We start from the raw sequence: 23,155 nt of genomic DNA on the forward strand, positions 1-23,155 counted from the left end.
TCATTCTTTGACATGTAGCTGTCCAGTTTTCCCAGCACCACTTGTTTTAAGAGACTATCTTTTCCCCACTGTGTATGCTTGCCTGCTTTGTCATAGATTGACCATAGGTACACGGGTTTATTTCCAGGCTCTCTAACCTATTCCATAATCTATGTGTATGTTTTTGTACCAGTACCATGCTGTTTTGATTACTGTAGCTTTGTGGTACAGTCTAAAGTCAGGTACCATGATTCCTCCAGCTTTGTCTTTTTTGTCTCAAGATTGCTTTGGCAATTCAGGGTCTTCTCTTTCCTTACTTTGAAGCATATCTCAGATATTATATATTTTTGTCCATAAATATTTAAGTGTGGGCCTTTAAGGGGTATAGTTAATTTTAAAAACATAACTAAAATATACTTACTATTCCTTAAAACTCTGCATTAATTTAAGATTATCAAATAGTAAGGGGGCATTCACATTTCCAATTATTGTCATGCTTTTCTGCTCTCCCCTTCTGCCTCTTTTAATAAAGATAATGATACCTCTTCCACTGCAAAGCCCTTCCAAACACGTTAACTTATTTAATGCTCATATTTGCCCTTGGAGGATGTTCCTCCTTCTGGAAATGAGGAAAGTGAGGCTCAAAGAGGTAAAGAGACTTGTCCAAGGTCACACAATGGGCTAGGGGCAGAGCCAGACCCTGGCCCAGGCCCTGTGTCTCCTAGCCCTTGCTTCTCTCCACCCCAGGGGCCTCGCGATGGGAGATTTCAACCGTCAAGCTCAGAGGCTCCAGGGGAACCTGGAGGAACAGGCTGAGAGACTCTACCCCAGTGGCAGCAGGCTGGATAGTATGCATCCCCAGCTAGGGAGGTACATCCAAGCTCTTTCCTCCAGGTAACAACAGGACCAATTCCTTGACTCAGGCTTATTTGCGTGCAGTAGCTCCCCAAAGCCCGGACAGTGACTGGGGCTTATCACCCCAACTCCTGAGCAGCGTGCCTTAAGCCCCCTGCACTACGGCAGATTGGACGCTGACACCCAAAGGGCAGGCACAATAGCCAGATCACTCAGCCAACCTTATCTTAATTCTACTTTTTGCCTAAGTGCAGGAGGAGGGCAAAGGTCTCTGTGTTTTTCTTCTGGGAACCTCCTTGCTTAGCCAGCCATGCACATGCAGAGAATGCCATGGATTCCATTCTAAATCCCCTGGCTTTTGTGGCTAATTCTTCCATTAGTCTGCAGACTACAGAGCAAACCCCTCAGCCTGGCATTCAAGAGCTGCAGTCTGCCCAACACACTGATATAACCTATCATAGAGACCAATGGGACATGTTACAATTTCAAGGCAGGCAAAAAAGCTTTATACTAGCTAATTCCTGAAATTATCCTATTAGAGTTTCACTTCTTTATCTTTAGACTATGCATCTCTGTTTAAATGCAAGCATTGTTCCTGTCAGCAGTGTCCATTAAATCTCCTTCCATACCTCAAATTTAATGTCCTAATATTACCGCTTGCTACTTGTTTACCCATATAAACTGTGGCATTTCATATCTCCATACCTTTGCTCATGTACTTTCCTCTGCCTGGAACTTCATTTCTTCCTTCTTCATCCACTAGCTACTAGGGGTGCTACCTCCTCTGAGGAATCTTTCTGAATGCCTCCTCCTCTCACAGCCTTCCCACACCCACAGTGGGCAAAGGGCCCTTTCTTGGGTTTAACTTGACCATAGCTGTATCTCACTGCATGGTACCCAGCACATTGTGAGTCCCCCCAAGAGCAGGGATCAACGCTGTGCATCTAATCTTCCCTAGGCCTGAACACAGGGCCTGGCACATAGTATCGTCTCCACTTAATGGGATGGTTGAAATACTTTATCTCACTGAACCCTCGCTGCAGCCCTGTGGGTTAGGCTGCTGAGGAACGATGGTTCCTCCCATTTCAGAGAAGTGGAGGTTGAGACACACAGAGGCAAAGTGACGTGTCCCAGGCACCCAGCGCTGAGTGGGGGCCACTGCTCTTACGCATGTCTCCTGACCCCTGGTGCAGCGTGCTACTCCTGCTGCTGCCCTCCCAGACAGACCCCGGATGCCCAGGGCCGAGGAGCCGTGACAACGTGGAGCAGAAGCCAGAACTCCGGGCACACTGGAGCTAGCAGCTGTGCTCAAACACCTCAGCACAATTCCCCCGCTGCCAAGGGCAAAGTCCAAATTCCTCATCACAGGCCTCAGGGCTTCCCACAACCTTCCCCAGGCCCACCTCTGCAGCTTCATCCTATACAGCTCCCTTTCACACGCCCCTGCTCCCACCACACCTGCCTACTCACCCTTCTCCGGGCTCAGCTGACTTTTCAGAACCCTGCATAGGGTGCCCAAACTCTGCCCCTGTCACTGATCATGTCCCCATGATCAGGGCAACTGGATGGAGAGGTAGGGCAGATGTTGACAGGAGTCTTCCAATGTCAGGGTGACAAAGCAGCGTAGCACAAAACAAGCGGATCAGTCAGCATTTGCCACACTGTGCTCATGGAACACTAGCATCCTGAGAGATGCTTATAACTATGTCTCCACAAAAGAGCCCCCTGGGCAATGTAACAGTAATGCCTGGCATGTATTGAGTGCTCATATTTCAGGCCCTGTGCAGAGCATTTTGCATGCAATGCTGCATTTCATCCTCACAAGAATACTGAAAGGCAGGCTTCATTTTTTTCTCTGAACTACAAACGAGGAAACTGCAGCTCAGAGAGGCTAGTAAACTTTCCCATGGTCACACAGCTGGAAAGTAGGAGAACCAGGATTCAAAATCCAGCCTGTGCTCTTAGTTATTTTGTGAGACTACCTCCCTCTTTCTCTTGCACTGTTCCTTGAGGAAATTACAGATGTAATTACCATCCTGAGGATTCATATCTAAATTTAACTAAATATTTCCCACACTTATTTGAGGCTGGAACAAGCCCCTCCTCGCCACCTTTTGTTTTACTGAATCCTATACACATCCCACAGAATATAATGTTTCACTGAACTCAGTTTGTGAAATACTGCGCTAGAAGATATCAGCTCTTATTGTCCTAACAATCTGAGAGCACAGGGTGGAGGAAGGAACCCTGGAGACCTCTGGGCAGAGCTTCCTTATTGTACACATGTGTTTTGAGGCCCAGACAGTGGCCAGTGCTCTCCCTTGTTGCGGCCAACGAGGGGAAGGAGCAGGTCTATGACTCCTTCTCAGGACCAAAAGAGGCCTTTACTCAAGGCAGGCAGGTGAGGCTGGCAGTTTGGAAAGCTCTCACTGGGTGGAATTCACATACCTTCCTGCAGAGGCCGCACAGGCTTCAGGAGATGGAAACTGCTGGAAGAAGCACCATCTTATTGAATAAAAATCATAAGTTCTGAAGACCACAAAGCAGGACGCCTCCATAGATCACACCAAATTTAACTTCTCCAACACAAAGGCCCAGAGAGGGAAAGGCACTTGTCCAAGGCCACACAGCAAGTTCAAAGCACAGCTGGAACTAGAATTTAAGCTTCCTGCCTCCTACTCCAAGGATCTGTCTGGCATTTCCTGCAAATGCTGATATGTGTGTATGTCTCCTCAACCTGGCCAGAGGCCCCTCGAGAGTCAAAACAGTGTCCAATTCATGCCTGACTTCCTGGCTCCTGACACTTAGGGTTAAAGAAATACTGATTAAGTGAATGAATAAATAAAACCCTTGATTTTTACCCAAAACTCTATTTCTCAGCTTGATCATTCACATGGCTGAGATTAACTTTTGGCTGCTTCTGAAAATGAGTATACCCTCAAAGGATAAACATATGCTACCAAAGAATAACAGCAATACTTCTATTACGCCTGATATATATGTGTGTGTATACACACACATCTACATGCTCACACATACACAGAACACCACTCTAAGCATTTTACCTATATTATATTTAAATATCACAGTGACTATAAAAGGTAGGTATTATTATAATTATCATTCCCATCTTGTAGATGAGAAAAAATGTGGCAAAAAGTTGTTAAGTAACTTGTACAAAGTCACACACCTAATGAATAACAGAATCAGGATTTGAACTCAGGCACTCCAACACAAAAAGCTATGTTCCTAACCACTGCCTCTCGAAGGTCCTGTCTATCAAACATGTAAAATGTGCCAGATGCTTTGTTAAGGCATCACTTAACATTACCTGTAACCCTCAGAGGAAAGCCCAGAAATAAATGTTATTTTCTATTTTGCAGCTGGAACAATGGAGGCTCAGAGGTATAAAAGGACTTACTTGTCTAAAGTCACACAGTTAGGAAGTGACAGAATTGGGATTTGAAGCTATCAGTTCTAGTGATATGCCCATAGTCATTAGCTTAAGTAAAAGCTAATGCATTATCATCTTCCATAATATCATGTGAAACATCTTCCTTTTGTTGGTTAGTTTTGTTTTTAGTTATTCATTTGTTCATGCAAATATTTATTGGATTATACACACATACAGACACGTGCACGTGATCTGAGGGATATGGTAATAAACATGACAGATATTGTCCCTACTAACCCTGCCTTCACAAACCTTACATTCTGGTAAGACAGAGCATCATTAAACAATTCATTTCACAATTAATTAGCCAATTAAATGGTGGTAATTGCTACAAAGGAGAGGTAGAGAGAGCTACGGTGTGATTAGCTGTAGAAAGTTCTGGTTAATCTGCTGAACATTTTGAAAGCTATCATTAAAATTAACTTTTCCATAGCTCCATATGGCAGTTGTTTTTAAAAAGAGCAGGATTTCCCTCTTATTTAAATTAATTTAAATTTCCCTCTTATTTATCTGAGGGAAATAAAATCATTGATTAACGCATATTCCTAGACAACAAGACTATTTAAGAGGAAATTAGAGATAGTCGAGACATACTCAACGAGAATGTCTCCTGAGCACCTACTACACAAGGAAACCCTCTGGCGGGCTTTCCCAACGATACCGTTAAATAGGAGCTTTTATCCCAATTTAAAGAGGAGAAACTGAAGACACAGAGGTTAGCCAATTCTTTGAAGGCCAGTCACACAGCTACCAAGTAGGACCAGGATTCAAACCTAGGGTGGTGTGACAGCAACACCCAGAATCTTTCCCTGAACCACACTGTATTTTCTAATCTTAAAAGCCGATCAGCCAAGAGTTGAACCTTTGGACTCTGACATCATAGGTATGAAAAGTCTTCTTGCCAATCCCATCTCTCCTCCATGCGGCCCTGGAGAAGAAACACTGCATTTTCCGGAAACCAAAAGGATCAAAATGAGGAGATCATGTATGATGCAAACCACACTTCTTGGGGGAATTGTTAATTACTGGAATGGTTGCATTCCTTTCCCCTGAGATATAGCCTTCTTGAACAAAAAGCTTTAATATTTTGTTTACGCCAATGGAGTAACCATTCTCCAACTCTCAAATAAGATGCCCACGTGGGGTCTTTTCTCTGACATTCTACAACTCAAGCAAACAAACACTGTTCTTCTCTAAGACAACACCACCTCTTGGTGCAGCCAAACGTTGCCCAGAGTTCCTGGCCCCAATTTCAGGAGCAACACCATTTCCTACTAATCCAGTTTTCTCAGAGTTTAAAAGAGACAATGAGGCTTCACTTTGCATTTGAAGAAAAAAAGCTCATCTTCTCTGGACTCATCCTCTGGCCTGGGGATGATCTTCATCTGATCACCCAGTGGGTCTGACTTCACAAATGCCCTTTTCCATCAATGACCAACACTTTGGAGCATTTTCCAACATTGAGAAAGAATCCAACTTTGGAATAGAAAAGTGTAGATTGTGCCTTGGCCAATGTGCATTCCTGGAAACCTGCTCTTGGAAGCCTACTGCTCCCACCACCCCCAGGCAGTCCCACCACAGGGGTTTGGGAACCCGGATGTCCACTGAGCTGCTCCTGAAGCAGACATCTGTCTTCTTGAGAGTGAACAGGAAAGAGGACACCTGGACAGACGTGTTCGAACAGCCCTCCCTCCTAAGGAGCTTGCCTTGCAGGTTTCCTAAGAGCTGATGTGCCTGTGGATTCTATAATGAGGAGGGATTTGTTTGTTGAAGGATCTTTTCAGCTTTATTGCTTAACTCAAAGGTGAGAAGGGGGTGGGGGCACGATGAGAATTACTCTCCTTTGCCTTCCCAAATAGTCCCAATTTAAGCTTAGTCTGCCCTGAAACAGCAGCAAAGATAGTTTTAAAAACGTGGAGCCAGAAGTTCTACTCCTGGATTGGCCCCCTAACCTGCTATGTGGCCAGGGCAAATCCTTCCCTCTCCCTGGGCTAGAGTTCCCTCATCTGTTCAATGAGAAGGTGGGAACTATTTTCTGTGTCTCAGTTTCCTCATCAGTGCAATGGGCATTGCAGTAAATATCTGACTTCACTCTCCTGGCTGTTAGAAAGATCAACATGGAATGATATAAACTAGATCTGAGAACTGAAGGCTTAATTTTGACAACGGATGAGTTAGGCCTATAAAGCAGTGTCACGTTCTCATTGGCTTTGAGATTTCCTTGGTGGCGGCTATTAACTTCTTCGTGCAACCAACGTAATTTATTTTATTTTATAACTTTTTATTTTGGAAAACTTTTCGATTCACATAACAGTTCCAAAAAACAGAATAGAGAGTTCCCATTCATCGTTTGCCCCAACTTTCCCCGATATTAACATCTTACATAACTACTGTAAAAGTATCAAAACTAAGAAATTATCATTGGTACAAAACTGTTAACTACAGACTTCATTGAGATTTCACCAACTTTTCCACTCATGTCCCTTTTTTGTTCCAAAATCCAATACAGGGTAACATATCACATTTAGTCGTCATGTCTCCTTACTCTCCTCAATCTGTGACAGTTTCTTTTTTTTTTTTCCATGACCTTGACATTTTTTGAAGAGTACTGCTCATTTACTTTATAGAATGTCATCAACTCAGGTGTGTCTGATGTTTTCTCAGGAAACAACAGAGCTAATGAGTTTTTAGGAAGAATATCACGGAGATGAAGTTCTCTTCTCACCACAACATATCAGGGGTATGATATACATAAAGTTATTACTGGTGGTGTTAAACTTGAGCACTTGGTAAAGGTGGTGTCTTCCAGGTCTCTCCACTATAATGTTACAATTTTCCCCTTTCCATATCCTACTCAGAGATGAGAAAGACTGAGTTCAGCCTATGCTGCACACCAAGTTCTCCCACCCCCTGGGAGAGGAATATCAAAAAATCTGTGGACATACGTTAAAACCACCACACTTGGCGGGAGGTCCCTTGAGGCAATACAAACATCCTGTTTCTCCTTAGAGTTTTGCCTACCAGTTTTACCATACTCAGTGGATCTCGCAATTATTACTGTGGTGTTCTAATGGTGATTTTCTATTTCCCTTATTCCTTCTATTAATATATTCATTATTTGGAATTCTTCTATAATGAAGATTTGGCACTTCTTCCTTATTTGTTTATTTATCTATCTATTCATATCAATGTGGATTCATGGATCTTTTTTTAATATATTTTGGGTTATAACCCAATATTATATTTATTTACTTTACCCACTGCAATTTCTTTTAGGTTGACTCTTATGTCCTTTTTTCATGCTCCATCTTTTTTTTTTTTTTTAAATACATCCTTTCTGCCACTACTTTAGGCATTAGAATCATCTTGTGTTTACCCTGACTTAGTCCTATAACTGGCCATTTCTCCAAAGAGCCCTGGCTCCTTTCACTGGAGAATGACATTTAGGAACCAAGGTCTGGACTCTGAGAGTGCCCATTGCTACTGGGGTGTCACTGCTCCTAGGCCCTCTCAGAAGACAGAGCAAGGAAATGTAGAAGTATGCTGACCCATGTATACACACATATCTGTATTTGTTTCTGTATCTATCTGCATATATATATATATTAAAATAGACATGAATTCATACTGACACTTCTAACCCTACTGTATCCCCACAGAGTTCATTCTCGTTTTTCCCCCATGTTCACATGTGACTTCCTTCTCTGACAGGAGAAACCTGGCCCCCATTATCTACAATTTATTTACTTATTTGTTTAACCCTCATATACATGTAGCTTCAGAATGCTAACCTCTATTCCTATAAAGAATACATTTAACAACTAGAGTACAGTGTTTATAAACAGTTCTTTTTGTCTTTAGCCAAATACAATTTTTAATATTTAAAAGAATGTCTGGATTTAAACCCCATCTCTGCCACTCGTTGGCTGTGTCAGTGTGAGGAACACACTTAGCATCTCTTTCATCTCAGTTTACTCATCTATAAAACCAGAATAATAGGCTACCTTCTTCATAGCCCTGATGGAGAGGGAAGAATTAGAGGAGAAAAAATATACAAAGGGGCTCAGGAAAATCACCTAGCACTCCTCAAATATTTGATGTAATCATAACATCACAGTCCCTGAGCTCCAGGGTTGGGCCCTGCAGATGGCAGCTCCTGTCCTCTGAGTCTTGTCCTGCTCTAAGGCACATACAAGGGTTACAAGTGTCCACTCCTTTCTGCATCCAACTCAGTGAGTCTGATCCAGGCCAAGCTGGGAGGGAGCCTGGTCTCTGGCTAAATAAATACAGACACTAGAAGTGTCTAGGCTCTTGGAGGCTCTCACTAGCTGCTGGAGCATTTCAGCCCAACCGCCCTGACCAGAGCCAAAGCTCTTCACTGGCCTTTGTCCTCAGCTGCCTTTTCTTCTGCAAGCAGCAGACCTTTCTGGGGGGCCTCTCCCTCTTTGTTGGGAAAAACTCCAGCATCCTGAGATAGGAAACTTTGCACTTACTTTATTTGCAGACTGGCAGGGCCCCTTCCCTCCTCTGGTCTTCAGTTTTCCCATCTGTAAAATGAGGGTGTTGGATTAGGTCAGCAGTCCAAGCTGGTAGCTGGATCCAGCAGGCATGTGTTGTATTTGGCCCACAGGGCACTTTCATTATTTGTTTTTAATTAATAGCCCTTATTTTTAGAGCAGTTTTAGGTTTACAGAAAATTAGTGGAAAGTTGAGAGCTCCCATATGCCCCTCTTCCTACCTCCACCTCCCTGCCAACAGTTTCCTTTATTGTTAACATCTTGCATCAATATGGTACATTTGTTGCAACTGATAAACCAACATAATACATTATTATTAATTAAAGCCCATCATTTATATTAGGGTTCACTCCTGTGTTGTACAGTTCTATGGATTGTGACAGATATAATGTCATACATTCACCATTACAGCAGCATAAGAATAGTTTCACTGCCCTAAAAATCCCGTTTCACCTATTCATACTTTTCCCTTCCCCCTAAACTCCTGGCAACCACTGATCTTTTCACTGTCTCTATAATTTTGTCTTTTCTAGAATGTCATGTGCTTGGAATCATACAGTATGTAGTCTTTTCAGACTGGCTTCTTCCACCTAGCAATATGCATTTAAGGTTCCCCCATGTCTTTTCATGGTTTGATCAATCACGTCTTTTTATTGCTGAATAATATTCCATTGTATGGATGTACCACAGTTTCTTTATCCATCCTCCAGTATAATTTTAAGCTGGAATTCTTTGCCAATAGTTAAGAATGGAAGGCATTATACTGAAATCCATATTTTCAGCTTCTCTTAAAAATGGGAAGATCTGTAACACTGGGTCTATCTTTCCAGATGGCAAAAATTGGCTAAAATTGTATAGTATCAGGCCTCTTTGGATAAGGCATGGGTGACCTGCCCACTACAGTCACCTCCTGCCTTCCTTATGTGACCTGCCAGTTCCTGGTAAGCATTTAGACTGAATTTTACATGTTATTAGCAGAGTGACTTCAGGCAAATGTGCTGATTGTTTTCCATCTGCACCATTTCCTATCCCTTAATCCTATTTCCGCCCTTTTTTGTCCTGTTCTGTGTCCTAAGACACTGACCCTGCACAGACTGCATCTGTGGGTTTGGCTGTAGGAGGCATTGGTGTGAGATCAGAGGTTGAAAGGAGAGAGGGTCCACTACCCACTCCCATCGTGCTCCCCTCACTGCTTGGGTTCCAACTGCCCAGCAGTAGCTGCAGCTCTCCAAGCCATTGTTCCTGCTGAGCAACCCTCCCCTACCGTCCCAACCCTTTCTGGGCACAGTTAACTCCATGTCCTCCCTTTGTCCCTTCCCACTGTGGCTAGCCTCTAGGTCTCTCAACACTCTTGTTTATTCCCTTAACCCTGTTAGCTCCCTGTAAATAGCCCTTTCGTTGAAGTCTCTCTATTTGAACCATCCAGTTTATTCCATTTCCTGTTGAGACTGATACAGCAAGTTGCTTATGTTCTCTGTGCCTCAGCTTCCTCACCTGAAAATGGGAATCATGTTAATGCCCACTTCAAAATGAGAAAATGCATATACGATACCTAGCATAGTCCCTGGCATAGATAAGTGCTCAGTTAATGTTCATTAATATTATTATCATCATCATCGTTAGAATTTATCGCTCTGGGGCTACATCATTTCTATAGGTCTTTACAGCATGGATAGAAATGAATGGGTGATTCACCACACAAAAGTTGCTGCCAATAAATCTCCAAAGATCACCTTAATCTTTTGATCCCAAAGTAGAGTTGAGGCTTGGGTGGTATAAATTGTAATTATCTCTTGCCATTCATAAGCAAGGGGACTGGGCCCTTTATAGGCAGCTTCAGTATCAAATCTTTTCTCACGTGACAGTGGCCATGTGGAACTCTTATCCCACTTACAGATAACAGCTAACATTTACGGAGTCCTTTCTCTATGCAAATAATCCAAGTCTTCATATGTGGAATTAAGTAACCACTGCACATCAGTGCCTCTACAGATGAGACAAATGAGGTTCTGAGAGACAAAGTGACTCTCCCAACGTCACAGTCAACAAGTTTTTGAACTGAGACTACACTCAGGTGTCCAGGCTCCAAGTCTAGTGCACTTCCCATTACACACTCTTCCCCTCCATGGAAGGGGCTTCTGCCACACAAACACCCAGAGTTTTCCTCACCACAAAATTCTTCCCACTTCTAAACAGAAGTCTCACTCGGCCTTACAAGACCCTTGATTATGTTAGTTAGGATCTTGAGAAATGTAAAGTGATATGATCGAGGGTGGGGTCAAAGTCTGCCCTCGACCACCCTCTTTCCTCGTTGGGCTCCAGCAAACAGCCCCACTCTCTCACTTCCTGATGCTGACCAGGCTCACGGACCTTGCACGCAGGGTGATCTCCTCTGATGCGTCTCCTTGTGAGAAGGGAACAAACCTGTCAGCTTGAGAGGCCCAGTGAGGAGAAGGCAAAAATGAGGCTCAGACAAGAAAAATCTGATCCCTCCACCCAGATGTCAGCACAAGTATTTGTGGAATAAAGGAAAGGAAGGATGAAAGAGTAAATTTATCCACCAAAGTATCAGGGTCTGGATCATCATGCTTCCTTCTCTGAGCCTCGGTTTCCTCATCTGTAGACTGAGCTACCGCCACCTGTCTTTTTTTTTTTGCAGTACGCGGGCCTCTCACTGTTGTGGCCTCTCCCGTTGTGGAGCACAGGCTCCGGATGCGCAGACTCAGCGGCCATGGCTCACGGGCCGAGCCGCTCCGCGGCATGTGGGATCTTCCCGGACCGGGGCACGAACCTGCGTCCCCTGCATCGGCAGGCGGACTCTCAACCACTGCGCCACCAGGGAAGCCCTGCCACCTGTCTTTTGGGAGCTATCTTGAGGTTTGAAGTACCCAGCACACAGTGGCCCTCAGTGATGGCTAATTCTAGCCCTCTGCCTTGTTTCACATCCTCTCAACAGGTTCTTTGATTTCTCTCAGCCTTCTGGAAACTTATTCTGGATGATTATAGCAATAACACCTAAAAATCAATATATTTTAGATTTTTAGAAAGCAAAATGCCCAGAAACATGAAGTTCTAAATCCTTGGACATATATCTGTATGTCTCAGCATTCAGTGCAGTGCTTTGAATGTGGTAAGTGCTTGAGAGTTGATTTCATGTAGATGGATACGTTAAATGTAGATGGCTGAGGCTGGGATCATCATCACCTCCCTCCTACTCTTAGTAAGCATAAATTGACTTTATGAAATCTCTAGAGTCCCCAACAACCTATGAGGTGATCCAGAAAGTATGTGTTATCCCCACTTCATGGATGGGAAAACCAAGTCTCAGTGAGGTTAGGCAAGTCTCCTGATTCAGAATCCAGTGGTCATTATATTCTCATGGGCTGTCTTTTTATCTGTTATTGGAAAGGAAGGGTATCCTTGAGGTTGCCTCCAGGTAATGCTTCTCTCAACCTCAGAAGCTAAGTTCCAGTGAGGGGAAGCACCTTGCCCAGGGCACACCACAGTGGAAACCAAGTTGGGACAAAATTTGGGTTCTCCAACTCTCTCCTTTGAGTTCTTCTCATTCTTCTATGTGCCTTAGATTCAACAGGAAATAGATATTAGGCAGGGAGTAACAAAATGAAACGAATACTTCAGCTCCTCAGGCCCCCAATGAATCAAGTTTCCCCTGAGAATGATCGGAGACTAGTCTCCCGGCCCAGTGTTCTACCAGCCCAAAGGACCCAAGGCTGTCTCCCAGGAGGCTGGCCTGACTGCCCAGCTGCTGCCCAAGAGGCTCAGAGATGGCATTCAACCTCAGAGCTCCTGGGTAGAGCCAAGCATGGGGACCCCAGGGCACTTGACTGCACTCAACGCCCTCTCCAGCACTGCTCCTGACCCAGTTGTCATAGGTGAGTGGATATTCAAGCAGCTGCTGGGAAAGAGGTGGCCAGGGCTCCTGGGACACTTGACTTGTCTCTCGGTGAAGCCAGGGACATGCTCCAGTGACACCCATAGATACTTCCTCTGAGGGCACACTGCCCTTGTCCCTGCCAAAGAAGCTAGTGGGAGGTAATGAGAGGGTCCTGCTCTGAACTAAGCAGCCAGAAGAATCTGGGTGAGCAGAGAGTCGTGGATAAACTCATGTATTTACTTATTCAACAAACATTCACCAACTACCTGCTCTCTGTCAGACTCTGCACAGAAACTAGGGATTCTGCAGTGAACTGGGCATGATGTTTGTTCTTTATATCTTGGATTTGTACCCAAGTAGCCAAAATACAAAGCAGAGACTGGCAGGGTCCTAGAAGAGGGACTTCCAGAGTCATGCTGCCTGGTCCAATCTCCACCTAGCCCTATGATGCTGGGTGACCTTGAACAAGTTGCTTAACCCCTTAATCTTGGTTTCCTTCTTGCAAGAGCTATTTTAAAGTGAAATGAAACAATTGGCTTGGAAGTACTTTTCAGACAGAAGCTGAAGATGATTACTAGCATTTCATAGTTCCATCATTAATGTAAATGCCACTTATTCAGCACCTTCTAAGTACCAAACATCTGTTCAGCATCACATGTAATTATTCCTACAACCCTAGTGACACTGTCATTATTATCTATATTTTAGAGATGGGAAATGGAGGCTCAGAGAGGGGTGGTGAGTTACTCATGGTCACACAGACTGTAAGTGACAGGGCTGGGATTGGAACCCAGGTCATTTGGATTCCAGAGCCTATGTTCTTTCTGGACTGCCTCCTGTGGCTTCCTTCTTCCCCTTCAGTCTTTCATTCAGCAGTGGCTTACTGAACCCTTTCTATGTGCCAGGCATTGTGCTAAGCTCCGAAGGTACGGGTGGAGCAAAACAGACCTGGAGCCTTCCCTAACAACCTCACAGTCTAGTGGGGAGGAAAGCAGTGAAGACTAATTACAAGCATAATAACTGTTGCCAAAGAGGGGGGATCAGACCCCCATGAGAGTGTAAACCTTATCTGGGAATCAAGCAAGGCCTTCAGGAGAAAGTGATCTTTGAGATAAAATCCGAAGGCTGACTGAGAGTTGGGCAGACAAGAAGTCACAGGGAGTGGGGACAGCATGGAATCCTGAGCCACAGATGGTCAAGAAACATAACAGAACACATAGTTCAAGGAACACAAAGAGACCAGGAGCACAGGCAGCAGGAGAAGGCAGTACAAGATGGGCTGAAGAGGGAGGCAGGAGCCTCGGAGCACATGCCAAGGAGTTTGCACTTGATCCTGAGGGCCCTTGGGAGCTGAGTTCATAGGGCCGAAAACCCCTCATTTTATGCCTTGGTGTTTTCCTCTTCTGCCATCTGACTGGCTGGACCAGCGGCTGAGGAGTGAGTAGAGATGGGGCCAGAGGAGCTGAGAGTGACCAAACAAGCTAAGGTCAGCACGGAACTGCAGGAAGGGCAGGGAGAGGCCAGGCCAGGGCAGCACCAGGGACAGCTCTCAGTGGCTCTCAGGGCTCAAAGGCCATCAGAAATCATTCACTCTTTCATTCGTTCATTCATTCTACAAATATTTATTGAGTGCCCCTACCCTGAGGGCACTGTTCTGGGCACCGGAGGACACATCAGAAAACTAAACAGACAAAAACTCTCTGTCCTCCTTAAGATTACTTTCTAGTAGAAGGAGACAGAAAATAAACACAACAAATAAGACAATCATGCACTGTATTAGAAGGTGACGTGTACGGGAAGAATAAAGCAAGGAAGGGGAATCAGGAGAGAAATCAAGAAGGGGAGTGGCTATAACTTTAAATAGGCTGATCAGAGAAGGCTTTGCCCCGAAATTGACATCTGGGCAAACACATGAAGGAGGTGAAGGAAGGGCTGGGGGCATCCATAGGGAGGAGTGTTTCAGGCAGAAGGAGCAGCAGATGCAAAGCTCCTGAGGCAGGAAAATGCCAGGCCTGTTGGAGCCTCTGTGAGGAACCTGGGGTGGGAGAGCAGGAATGGTTGATTCAGAGATGGGAGTCCGAGTGTAGAGGGCCATTGCAAGGACTTGGCTTTTACTTTGGGTGAATGAGGAGCCACTGGGGAATTCTGAGCCGAGAGGTGACATTATTTGACTTATATTTTCATGGGATCCCTTTGGCTGCTGGGTGGATATTAGATTGTGGGGGTAATTATCTTCCCTTTTCAGACAGGGAAAATGAAGTTCAGGGAGAGAAAGCTACTCGTCTGTAGTCACATGCTTAATAGTGGTGGAGCTGAGATTTGAACATAGGTCTCTCTGATGACTTCAGTCCCTGCACTGGCAGGGCTTTTAGTACAGGCGGCACTTCCCCTGGGCTTTAAAACCTAGGTAGACTTTGGACATGTAAAGGGAAGACTGGGATGGAGAAGGGAGTGAAAGGTATTTAAAGAAAAAAAGGTATTTTAGGCAGAATGAAAAGAATGCAAAGCAGGGAGGGTAATTATGGGTCTCTGGATTTATTGAAAAAAATAGAGACATCTTTGCTTTAAAAGAAAAAGAAAAAAAAGAGAGAGTACGTGCTGGGGAGAAGCTGGAGCTAAGTCTGAGAAGGCCAGTTCATGAAAAAGAGCCTTGAATGCCAGGCTAAGGAGGATCAAGGAGCAGCCCCCTCCTCTTGCACCCAGAAAGCTTCCAAACTGGTGGCCTCAGTGGAGAGGGTTAGAGAGGAACCCAAAACAACATGAAAGAAAACGGTTTCTTGTATCATATCTAACCAAGCAATTTTAACAGCTTTTGGAGGAAAAAAAAAAAAAAACCTGCCAGATTTTGCTTGATGGTGTCTACAAGGGAATTTTGGAAACAGACAGGCTTGTGGATCAAAATATAATGCTCATCACTTAACCAGCTTTGTTTCTCAACAGCTACACTAAGTCCCTAAGCCTCTCAGCAAAAGGGAGGAAGTAACAGGCATCACTTCTCCTTGTGGAGGACAGATATCCCAGTTTGTGGGTACCTTGGGTCCCAGCTCAGACCCCAAGGACCCCAAGGGGAAAGTGGGGCCCCACTTCCTTGGCTTTGGAAGGACCCAAGAGGACAGAGGAGCTACAGGTGGGGAGGTGTGTCTTCTTAGATCTTGTGTCTACCCTCAAGCCCCAACTTAACCCTGACACTGAGGCCTAAAGGGGAAATATTTGGAGATCTATTAGGGGCGACGAATGGATCTCAAAGGGTCTCAATTGCCCACCACTCTCAGCTCCTTGTTTTGGGCTTCCATTTGCTTTGCTCTGGTCACCTGCCATATGACGTAACTACCACTGCAGGGCTTCACCATATGGGAACTGCTAAAAAGCCACCCAGCCACCCCCAGCCCATCCTCAATACCCCACAACCCACCCACAAGGCTATATGTCTACCAGCCTCTACTGAAGGTCAGGAAGAACAATGGAATTGTATCCGTAAAACTGACTCCAAATAGAACTCTTCCAAGAGTCCAAAATAAAGAAATATCAACCCTCCACAGGAGGTCTCTTGTTTCTTGCCTTGAAGACCACTTCCTTTTCCCTTCTCTGAGAAAGGAACCCCTTTGTCAGTCCTTCACCAGGGGAACCTCTGCCAATTAGGAAAAGCTCAACCCTGATCACAGGGATGGCACTAACCTAAAGCCAAGGAGAGTCACAGCACACAGTAACCGTCTGGCAGCATCTCTCCCAAAGTCTGAATCTAGAATAACCATGCAGGGCCCCAGCAGAAGACAGGGTGGGCTCGGGCCCTCAAAGGATGGTCCTCATCCATGTGTTTCCACGAGTATGAGATAAAAATTCCTACTCATTTTTCCCATAGTCTTCCAAATGGTAATGCTTGGAGAACACACACACACACACACACACACACACACACACACACACACACACACCATTTCCCAACGCTAAACCATAATTCTCAAAACCAATATAGGCTCTAGACTACTAGAAGAAAACCGTTTTTCTAAATCACATAATCTACGTGGATTTCTCTGCCCACATGGACATGCATCTTATATTATTATACAAAGCAGTATCATGTCCCCCTCTTTTGCTCAAACCAGTTGTAACTGAGTTCCTATCACTCGACACTGAAAGAGTCCTGACCAACGTACCTCACCTCTCTGTATTGTTAAGAAGCTTTTAGCTGCAAATAACAGAAATGTTATCTCATAAAACAAAAAGTGTAGAGATAGGATAGCCTTCAGGGAGGGTTCATTCAAGGGTTCAACGATGTCTCCAGATTCTTTCAAACTTCCCATTCTGCTTAGAAATGAGATGACCATATCTGATTTCAGATATCACATCCACATGACATCAACACAAGGAAGTAGCGGGACCAGCTTTACTACATCTCTTTCTCAGGGGTGAGACAAGGAAACTTTCTCCAGCAGGTATCTCCTGTGTTTCACTGGCTAAACCTGGACCTCATGCCTTTCCTCAACCAACAAGTTGGGACAGGGACAACAGCAAGTGAAACAGAATTTTCCTGAGACCAAATGGGTTCATCTCTGAAGTTAGGGGTAGGTCAGAGTCCCCCAGAGGCAGATGGCTGTTGCTGTGTGTGTACGATGGGGTTTCTGTTAAGAGGGAGCGAGAGAGGGGCTTCCCTGGTGGTGCAGTGGTTGAGAGTCCGCCTGCCGATGCAGGGGACACGGGTTCGTGCCCCGGTCTGGGAGGATCCCACATGCCACGGAGCAGCTGGGCCCGTGAGCCATGGCCGCTGAGCCTGCATGTCCGGAGCCTGTGCTCCGCAACGGGAGAGGCCACAACAGTGAGAGGCCCGCGTACCACAAAAAAAAAAAAAAATTAAAAAAAAAGAGGGAGCGAGAGGAAAAATAGATAACTAGTAAGGACCTACTGTATAGCACAGGGACGTCTACTCACTACTCTGTAATGACCTATATGGGAAAAGAATCTAAAAAATAGTGGATATACGTATATGTATAACTGATTCACTTTACTGTACAGCAGAAACTAACACAACATTGTAAACCAACTATCCTCCAAAAAAAATCAAAAAAAAAAAAAAGAGGGAACAAGAGGAGGCAGGGCACCGGGCAGGCAGCCACTAGTGTGCATTGCGCTACATCCAATGGCTACCCTCACTGAAGCTGTCCTTGAACCTGGGCCACAGCAAATCCTTAGGCAGGACATTTTCTCCTACTAGTTTCTGCAAGAAGTTGGACTGGAGTGAGGTGGGGCTGGAGGCAAGAGTGCCAGTTAGGAAGTCAGTCAGGCTATCAGACCAGGACCTGTGAGATGAGGAAACAGGCCAGCCCAGTAATGCCAAAGTCTGAGTCATGGGCAAGTTTTTGGTGGGAAGACTGAGGGCAAGAAGGGTGTGCTCTCAGAGATGGACCCTCGGGGATTCTGCCAAAGGTGGATGGCAGGACCCTGAGCTCTTCCATGAAGGTCAGGCAAGGAGACAAGACTCCGTGAGTAAGGGGCAGAGGGAGGAGACCCCCTCCAAAGCCACCACCTTAACTTGTCCTGAATGGAGCCAGGCAGTTTGGACAGACAGGCCCCTCACCAGGCCTGCCCCTGATGGCCTCTACCCAGCAGCTCAATGGGCATTCCTTGGGAGACTGGAACAGGGAATCTGGGATTTGATTCCTGCCACTGGCCCTCCTCCATCCACACACCAACCTTCACTCTCCAAACCTTCTGTGCTCTTTCTTGCCTTCGAGCCTTTGCCTATGCCGTTCCCTCAACAGGAAGGCTTTTTCCTGCCCAGGATGCCCCACTTTATCCTTCACGTACAGTCTGTAAAGCCCCACCTGAGTGAGGGGCTCCCTCCTTTTACTCCCACACAGCTGTAGTCTGTATGCCTCACCTTGGATTGTAATTTCTATCTACATGCCAATCCGTCCATCTCCCAGAATAAACTGTGAGCTCTTCTGGGGCAGGCCCCTGCCTTGTTCATCTTGGTGACCTCTGCAGTGCCCAGGCAGTGTGGGGTCACAACACCTATGCAGGATGCAAGAATAGGGACGATGGGAAGGAAAGAGGTTCCTGTTGCCTTCTTTAGAGCTGAGTTGTCCAATATGGTAGCCAAGTAAAATTTAAAATTTAGTTCCTCAGTTATACTAGCTGCTTTTCAAGGGCTCAATAACCACTTGTAGCTACTGGCTATGGATTGGACAGTGCAAATATAGAACATTTCCATAAATACAGAAAGTTCTAGTGGACAGCACTGTTCTAAGAGATTCAAACTATTGCTGCAGCTCTAAAAGGAGCAGATCATCTGCTACAGACTCCTTTCTCCTCCAATCCAGCACTCAGCACAAAGCCAGATACCTCCTCCTTTCTCTTCTCTCTCTCCTTCCTCTCCACCTATCTTCCTCCACCCCATTTTCCTGTCTCCCCACAGGGCCAGAAGAATAATTCACAGTGGTTTCAGAGTCCTCAGAGCCTTCTTATAGTCTGTGTATCTCTGACCCTTCACTACAGTCCTGGAAGGTAAGCAGGATAGAGATTATAATTTTCATTTTACAAGCAAGGAACCAAAGCTCCGAGAGGTGAAGACTCTTGTCCAAGGTCACCCAGCTGGCAAATGCTGGTGTCTGGATCAGACCTCAGAGTAGACTCCGGCCCCTTCTTTTCCACCAGTGTCGTATCATCTCTCACTAAGGAGTCGTCTAATCCAGCCTGCTGTCTGATGCACTTATCCATTCAACAACATTCCTCTCAAGTGTTTATCCAGCTTCTGCTTAAGTGCTCCCTAAGATGTGAACCTCACTATCGTTTCCTGAAGCTGTGTTTAGATAGCTCTGCTAGAAAACTCCTGCTTATGCTGAGTCAAAATCAACCTTGTGGGCTTCCCTTGGTGGCGCAGTCATTGAGAGTCCGCCTGCCGATGCAGGGGACACGGGTTCGTGCCCCGGTCCGGGAGGATCCCACATGCCGCGGAGCGGCTGGGCCCGTGAGCCATGGCCTCTGAGCCTGCACGTCCGGAGCCTGTGCTCCGCAACGGGAGAGGCCACAACAGTGAGAGGCCTGCATACCGCAAAAAAAAAAAAAAAAAAAAAAAAATCAACCTTGTAACTTTTCTGTCCCGAGACCTCAGAAATCATGTGATACAGCCACTAAAATGCCTTCTGCAACACCACTGCCAGTTAGCTTGCAGCCTCTGCTCACACACCTCCAGGTTGGGAGAGCTCAACACCACTCAAGGAAGCCCCTTCCTTCTTTGGCCATTTAAAAACCAGCCTCAATCCTGCAACTCCTCCCCACTGGCTTTGCCCTCTGGGTCTCCCAAGACTATATCTTCTCTCTCTCTGCCCAGGGCAGCCCCTCAGAGACAATGACCATGCCCCCTACTTTGCTTTTGTCCTGACTGCAGACTAAACAAGTCATCAGAGAAAGGATGCTCTGTTCTATTAGCACATGACCTCTTCTGGCTTCCCTTCCCCATTAGCACATGAACCCCCTTATTCCATGGACCCCATGGGAAGCCAAGGTCGTGTCAATAATAATAACTACTGCCATTTATTATGTGTTCACCATGCCAGGCAACTTGAAAAGTGCTCTGCCTGTATTTCATCTCCAAAACCCTGCAAGCTGGTCATTATTATTCCCATTTCACAGATGAAGTGACTGCCTGTATACATGTCTGTCACCCCAGATGAGAGGACAATTGCAGGAACCTAAAGGATGGATGGGACCTGGGATGACCCAGGTTTGGGTCTGGGTCAGTCCCAGGGCCCCAGGCCCCAAGGAGGGTGGAGGAGTACAGAGGTTATGTGCACAGGCTGTAGGGGCAAAAGATCTGGGTTTAAATCATAGCTGCTTACCAGCCATGTGACCTTGAGCAAGGTCACTTCACCTCTCTGAACCTCCATTTCTTCACGTGTAAAAGGGAGCTAGTAGCACAGGGCACGGAGTCCAAGGATTGCAAAGAAGAAACAATGAATGCTTAGCACTGTGCATGGCACCTAGCAAGTTCTCAGCAGTGGGAGATAATACCAATATTATCATCGATATTATTACAGAGAGACCGTACCCAGGGCCAAGGCAAATGTATTTACAGTATTACCGTCCCAAACTGAGCCTGGTCAGACCCAGTGGATTTTTGTACCCCCTCGTGGCTCCCAGAAAATGGCTGGTATCTGAGATGAGTTCAAATGTGCTAATGGGGCTGTGGTGTGAGGAGGTGTGAGGGGCCTGAGCTGCTCTTGTGGTGAGCCAAGCAGTGCCCATACTTCTCTACAGAAAAGACAGAGGGGAATGCACAGGAAATAAAGGCTAAGGGAACTCAGAGATGGCAAGAAAAGAGACTAAAATTGAGGTCACCTCACTTGTAAAGCAAACACAACTTTGAACAAGTTATCTTCCTCTCTGAGCCTCCATGTACAACTCTATCAAATGGGGTAATAACACCATCCTTGCTGCCTTGGGGTCAGGATGAAGGAGGTGCTGTTCATGGAAGCCCCTAGGCAGGGCGTAGCCCACAGGAGCACTTGGTGAGGGTCTGCTCCTGAAGCATCGCTGAGCAGCTCTCATGGTGAGATTTGGCCATCATCGCAGTCGACAAAAACAACGTAATAATAATAATACCTATCTCCCAAACTCCCGCTCTGGGCCAATACTCACAGCAACCTTTGAGGAAGGTGTCATTATCCCCATTGACTGATGAAACTGACAGTTCAGCAGTGAACAGGGGTGACACGCCCCAGGTCACTCAGTAAGCCAAGATGCCGGAACTGGCACCCAGAACTGGCTGAAGCCAAATTTTGTTCCTTGACACCAGGCTGTGGAACCCCTGTGAACCAGGCCCAAGGTATGGAGGCCTTTTGGTTGGTCTTCCAGCCCAGTAGAGGGACCACCACCACAGACCTGGACCACAACCACTGTGTATGATGGAGGAGCACTGGGCAGACGTCCAGAGCCCTGAGTGGTGGTCCCCTCTACACCGTAAAAACAAATGCATGGCCTTACTCCTTGTCCTCTGCCTCAGTTACTCCATCTGGGTGTCAGAAGTCAGACTCTCGGGGTTTTGCAACTAACTCTCTGGGATTATGCAGACAGTGGCAGGAAGGAGGAAAGCTGCCCTAAATGGAAACAGTGCACTGTGTTCCCCCATCCCTTAATAACCACTAATTAGTTAATCCCCACAGCAGCAGTGAGTTATCAGGTGTTTTTTTTTTTAACATCTTTATTGCAGTATAATTGCTTTACAAGGGTGTGTTAGTTTCTGCTTTATAACAAAGTGAATCAGCTATACATATACATATATCCCCATATCTCTTGCCTCTTGTGTCTCCCTCCCTCCCACCCTCCCTAGCCCACCCCTCTAGGTGGTCACAAAGCACCGAGCTGATTTCCCTGTGCTATGCGGCTGCTTCCCACTAGCTATCAATTTTACATTTGGTAGTGTATATATGTCCATGCCACTCTCTCGCTTTGTCCCTTCCCCCTCCCCGTGTCCTCAAGTCCATTCTCTACGTCTGCATCTTTATTCCTCCTGTCCTGCCCCTAGGTTCTTCAGAACCTTTTTTTTTTAGATTCCATATATATGTGTTAGCATGCAGTATTTTTCTCTTTCTGACTTACTTCATTCTGTATGACAGACTCTAGGTCTATCCACCTCACTACAAATAACTCAATTTCGTTTCTTTTTATGGCTGAGTAATATTCCATCGTATATATGTGCCACATCTTCTTTATCCATTCATCTGTCAATGGACACTTAGGTTGCTTCCATGTCCTGGCTATTGTAAATAGAGCTGCAGTGAACACTGTGGTACATGACTCTTTTTTTTTTTTTTTTTTTTTTTTTGCTGTACACGGGCCTCTCACTATTGTAGCCTCCCCCGTTGCGGAGCACAGGCTCCGGACGCGCAGGCTCCGGACGCGCAGGCAAAGCGGCCATGGCTCACGGGCCCAGCCGCTCCGCGGCATGTGGGATCTTTCCGGACCGGGGCACGAACCCGCGTCCCCTGCATCGGCAGGCGGACTCTCAACCACTGCGCCACCAGGGAAGCCCATGACTCTTTTTGAATTATGGTTTTCTCAGGGTATATGCCCAGTAGTGGGATTGCTGGGTTGTATGGTAGTTCTGTTTTTAGTTTTTTAAGGAACCTCCATACTGTTCTCCATAGTAGCTCTATCAGTTTACATGCCCACCAACAGTGCAAGAGGGTTCTCTTTTCTCCACACCCTCGCCAGCATTTATTGTTTGTAGATTTTGTAATCAGGTATTATTATCCCCAGTTTACAAGCAGGAGGTTGAATGAGAGAGGGATTGGCACCAGGCTCAGGGCAGGGATGGGATCAGTGAAAATGCTACAGATTGCTTCAGAAATGGGGGAGAGCTCAGTAGAGGGATGAGGGAGGCCTCAAGGGGGAGAAACCACATAGGAATGTATTTCTGAACCTCAGGGAGTTGAAGTCCCTTTGACGGCATCTAAGCCA

At 45.8% G+C, this 23,155-nt stretch overlaps 1 protein-coding gene and 1 pseudogene across 3 annotated transcripts in view; both read right to left on the minus strand.

Annotated features, from left to right (window-relative positions):
• TRMO (tRNA methyltransferase O) overlaps positions 1-23,155 on the minus strand; it is a 226,826-nt gene that overhangs the window by 76,178 nt on the left and 127,493 nt on the right. For all 3 annotated transcript variants that reach the window (XM_073806324.1, XM_073806322.1, XM_073806323.1), the window contains one exon: positions 8,782-8,835. The gene's annotated coding sequence lies outside the window, so the exon portion shown is untranslated. The remainder of the gene's footprint in view (positions 1-8,781; positions 8,836-23,155) is intronic.
• The window catches only part of LOC141278992 (nucleophosmin pseudogene), a 206,643-nt pseudogene that overhangs the window by 76,178 nt on the left and 107,310 nt on the right, over positions 1-23,155 (minus strand).

This window comes from Tursiops truncatus, chromosome 6, assembly GCF_011762595.2.
Source record: "Tursiops truncatus isolate mTurTru1 chromosome 6, mTurTru1.mat.Y, whole genome shotgun sequence".
Taxonomy (NCBI): domain Eukaryota; kingdom Metazoa; phylum Chordata; class Mammalia; order Artiodactyla; family Delphinidae; genus Tursiops; species Tursiops truncatus.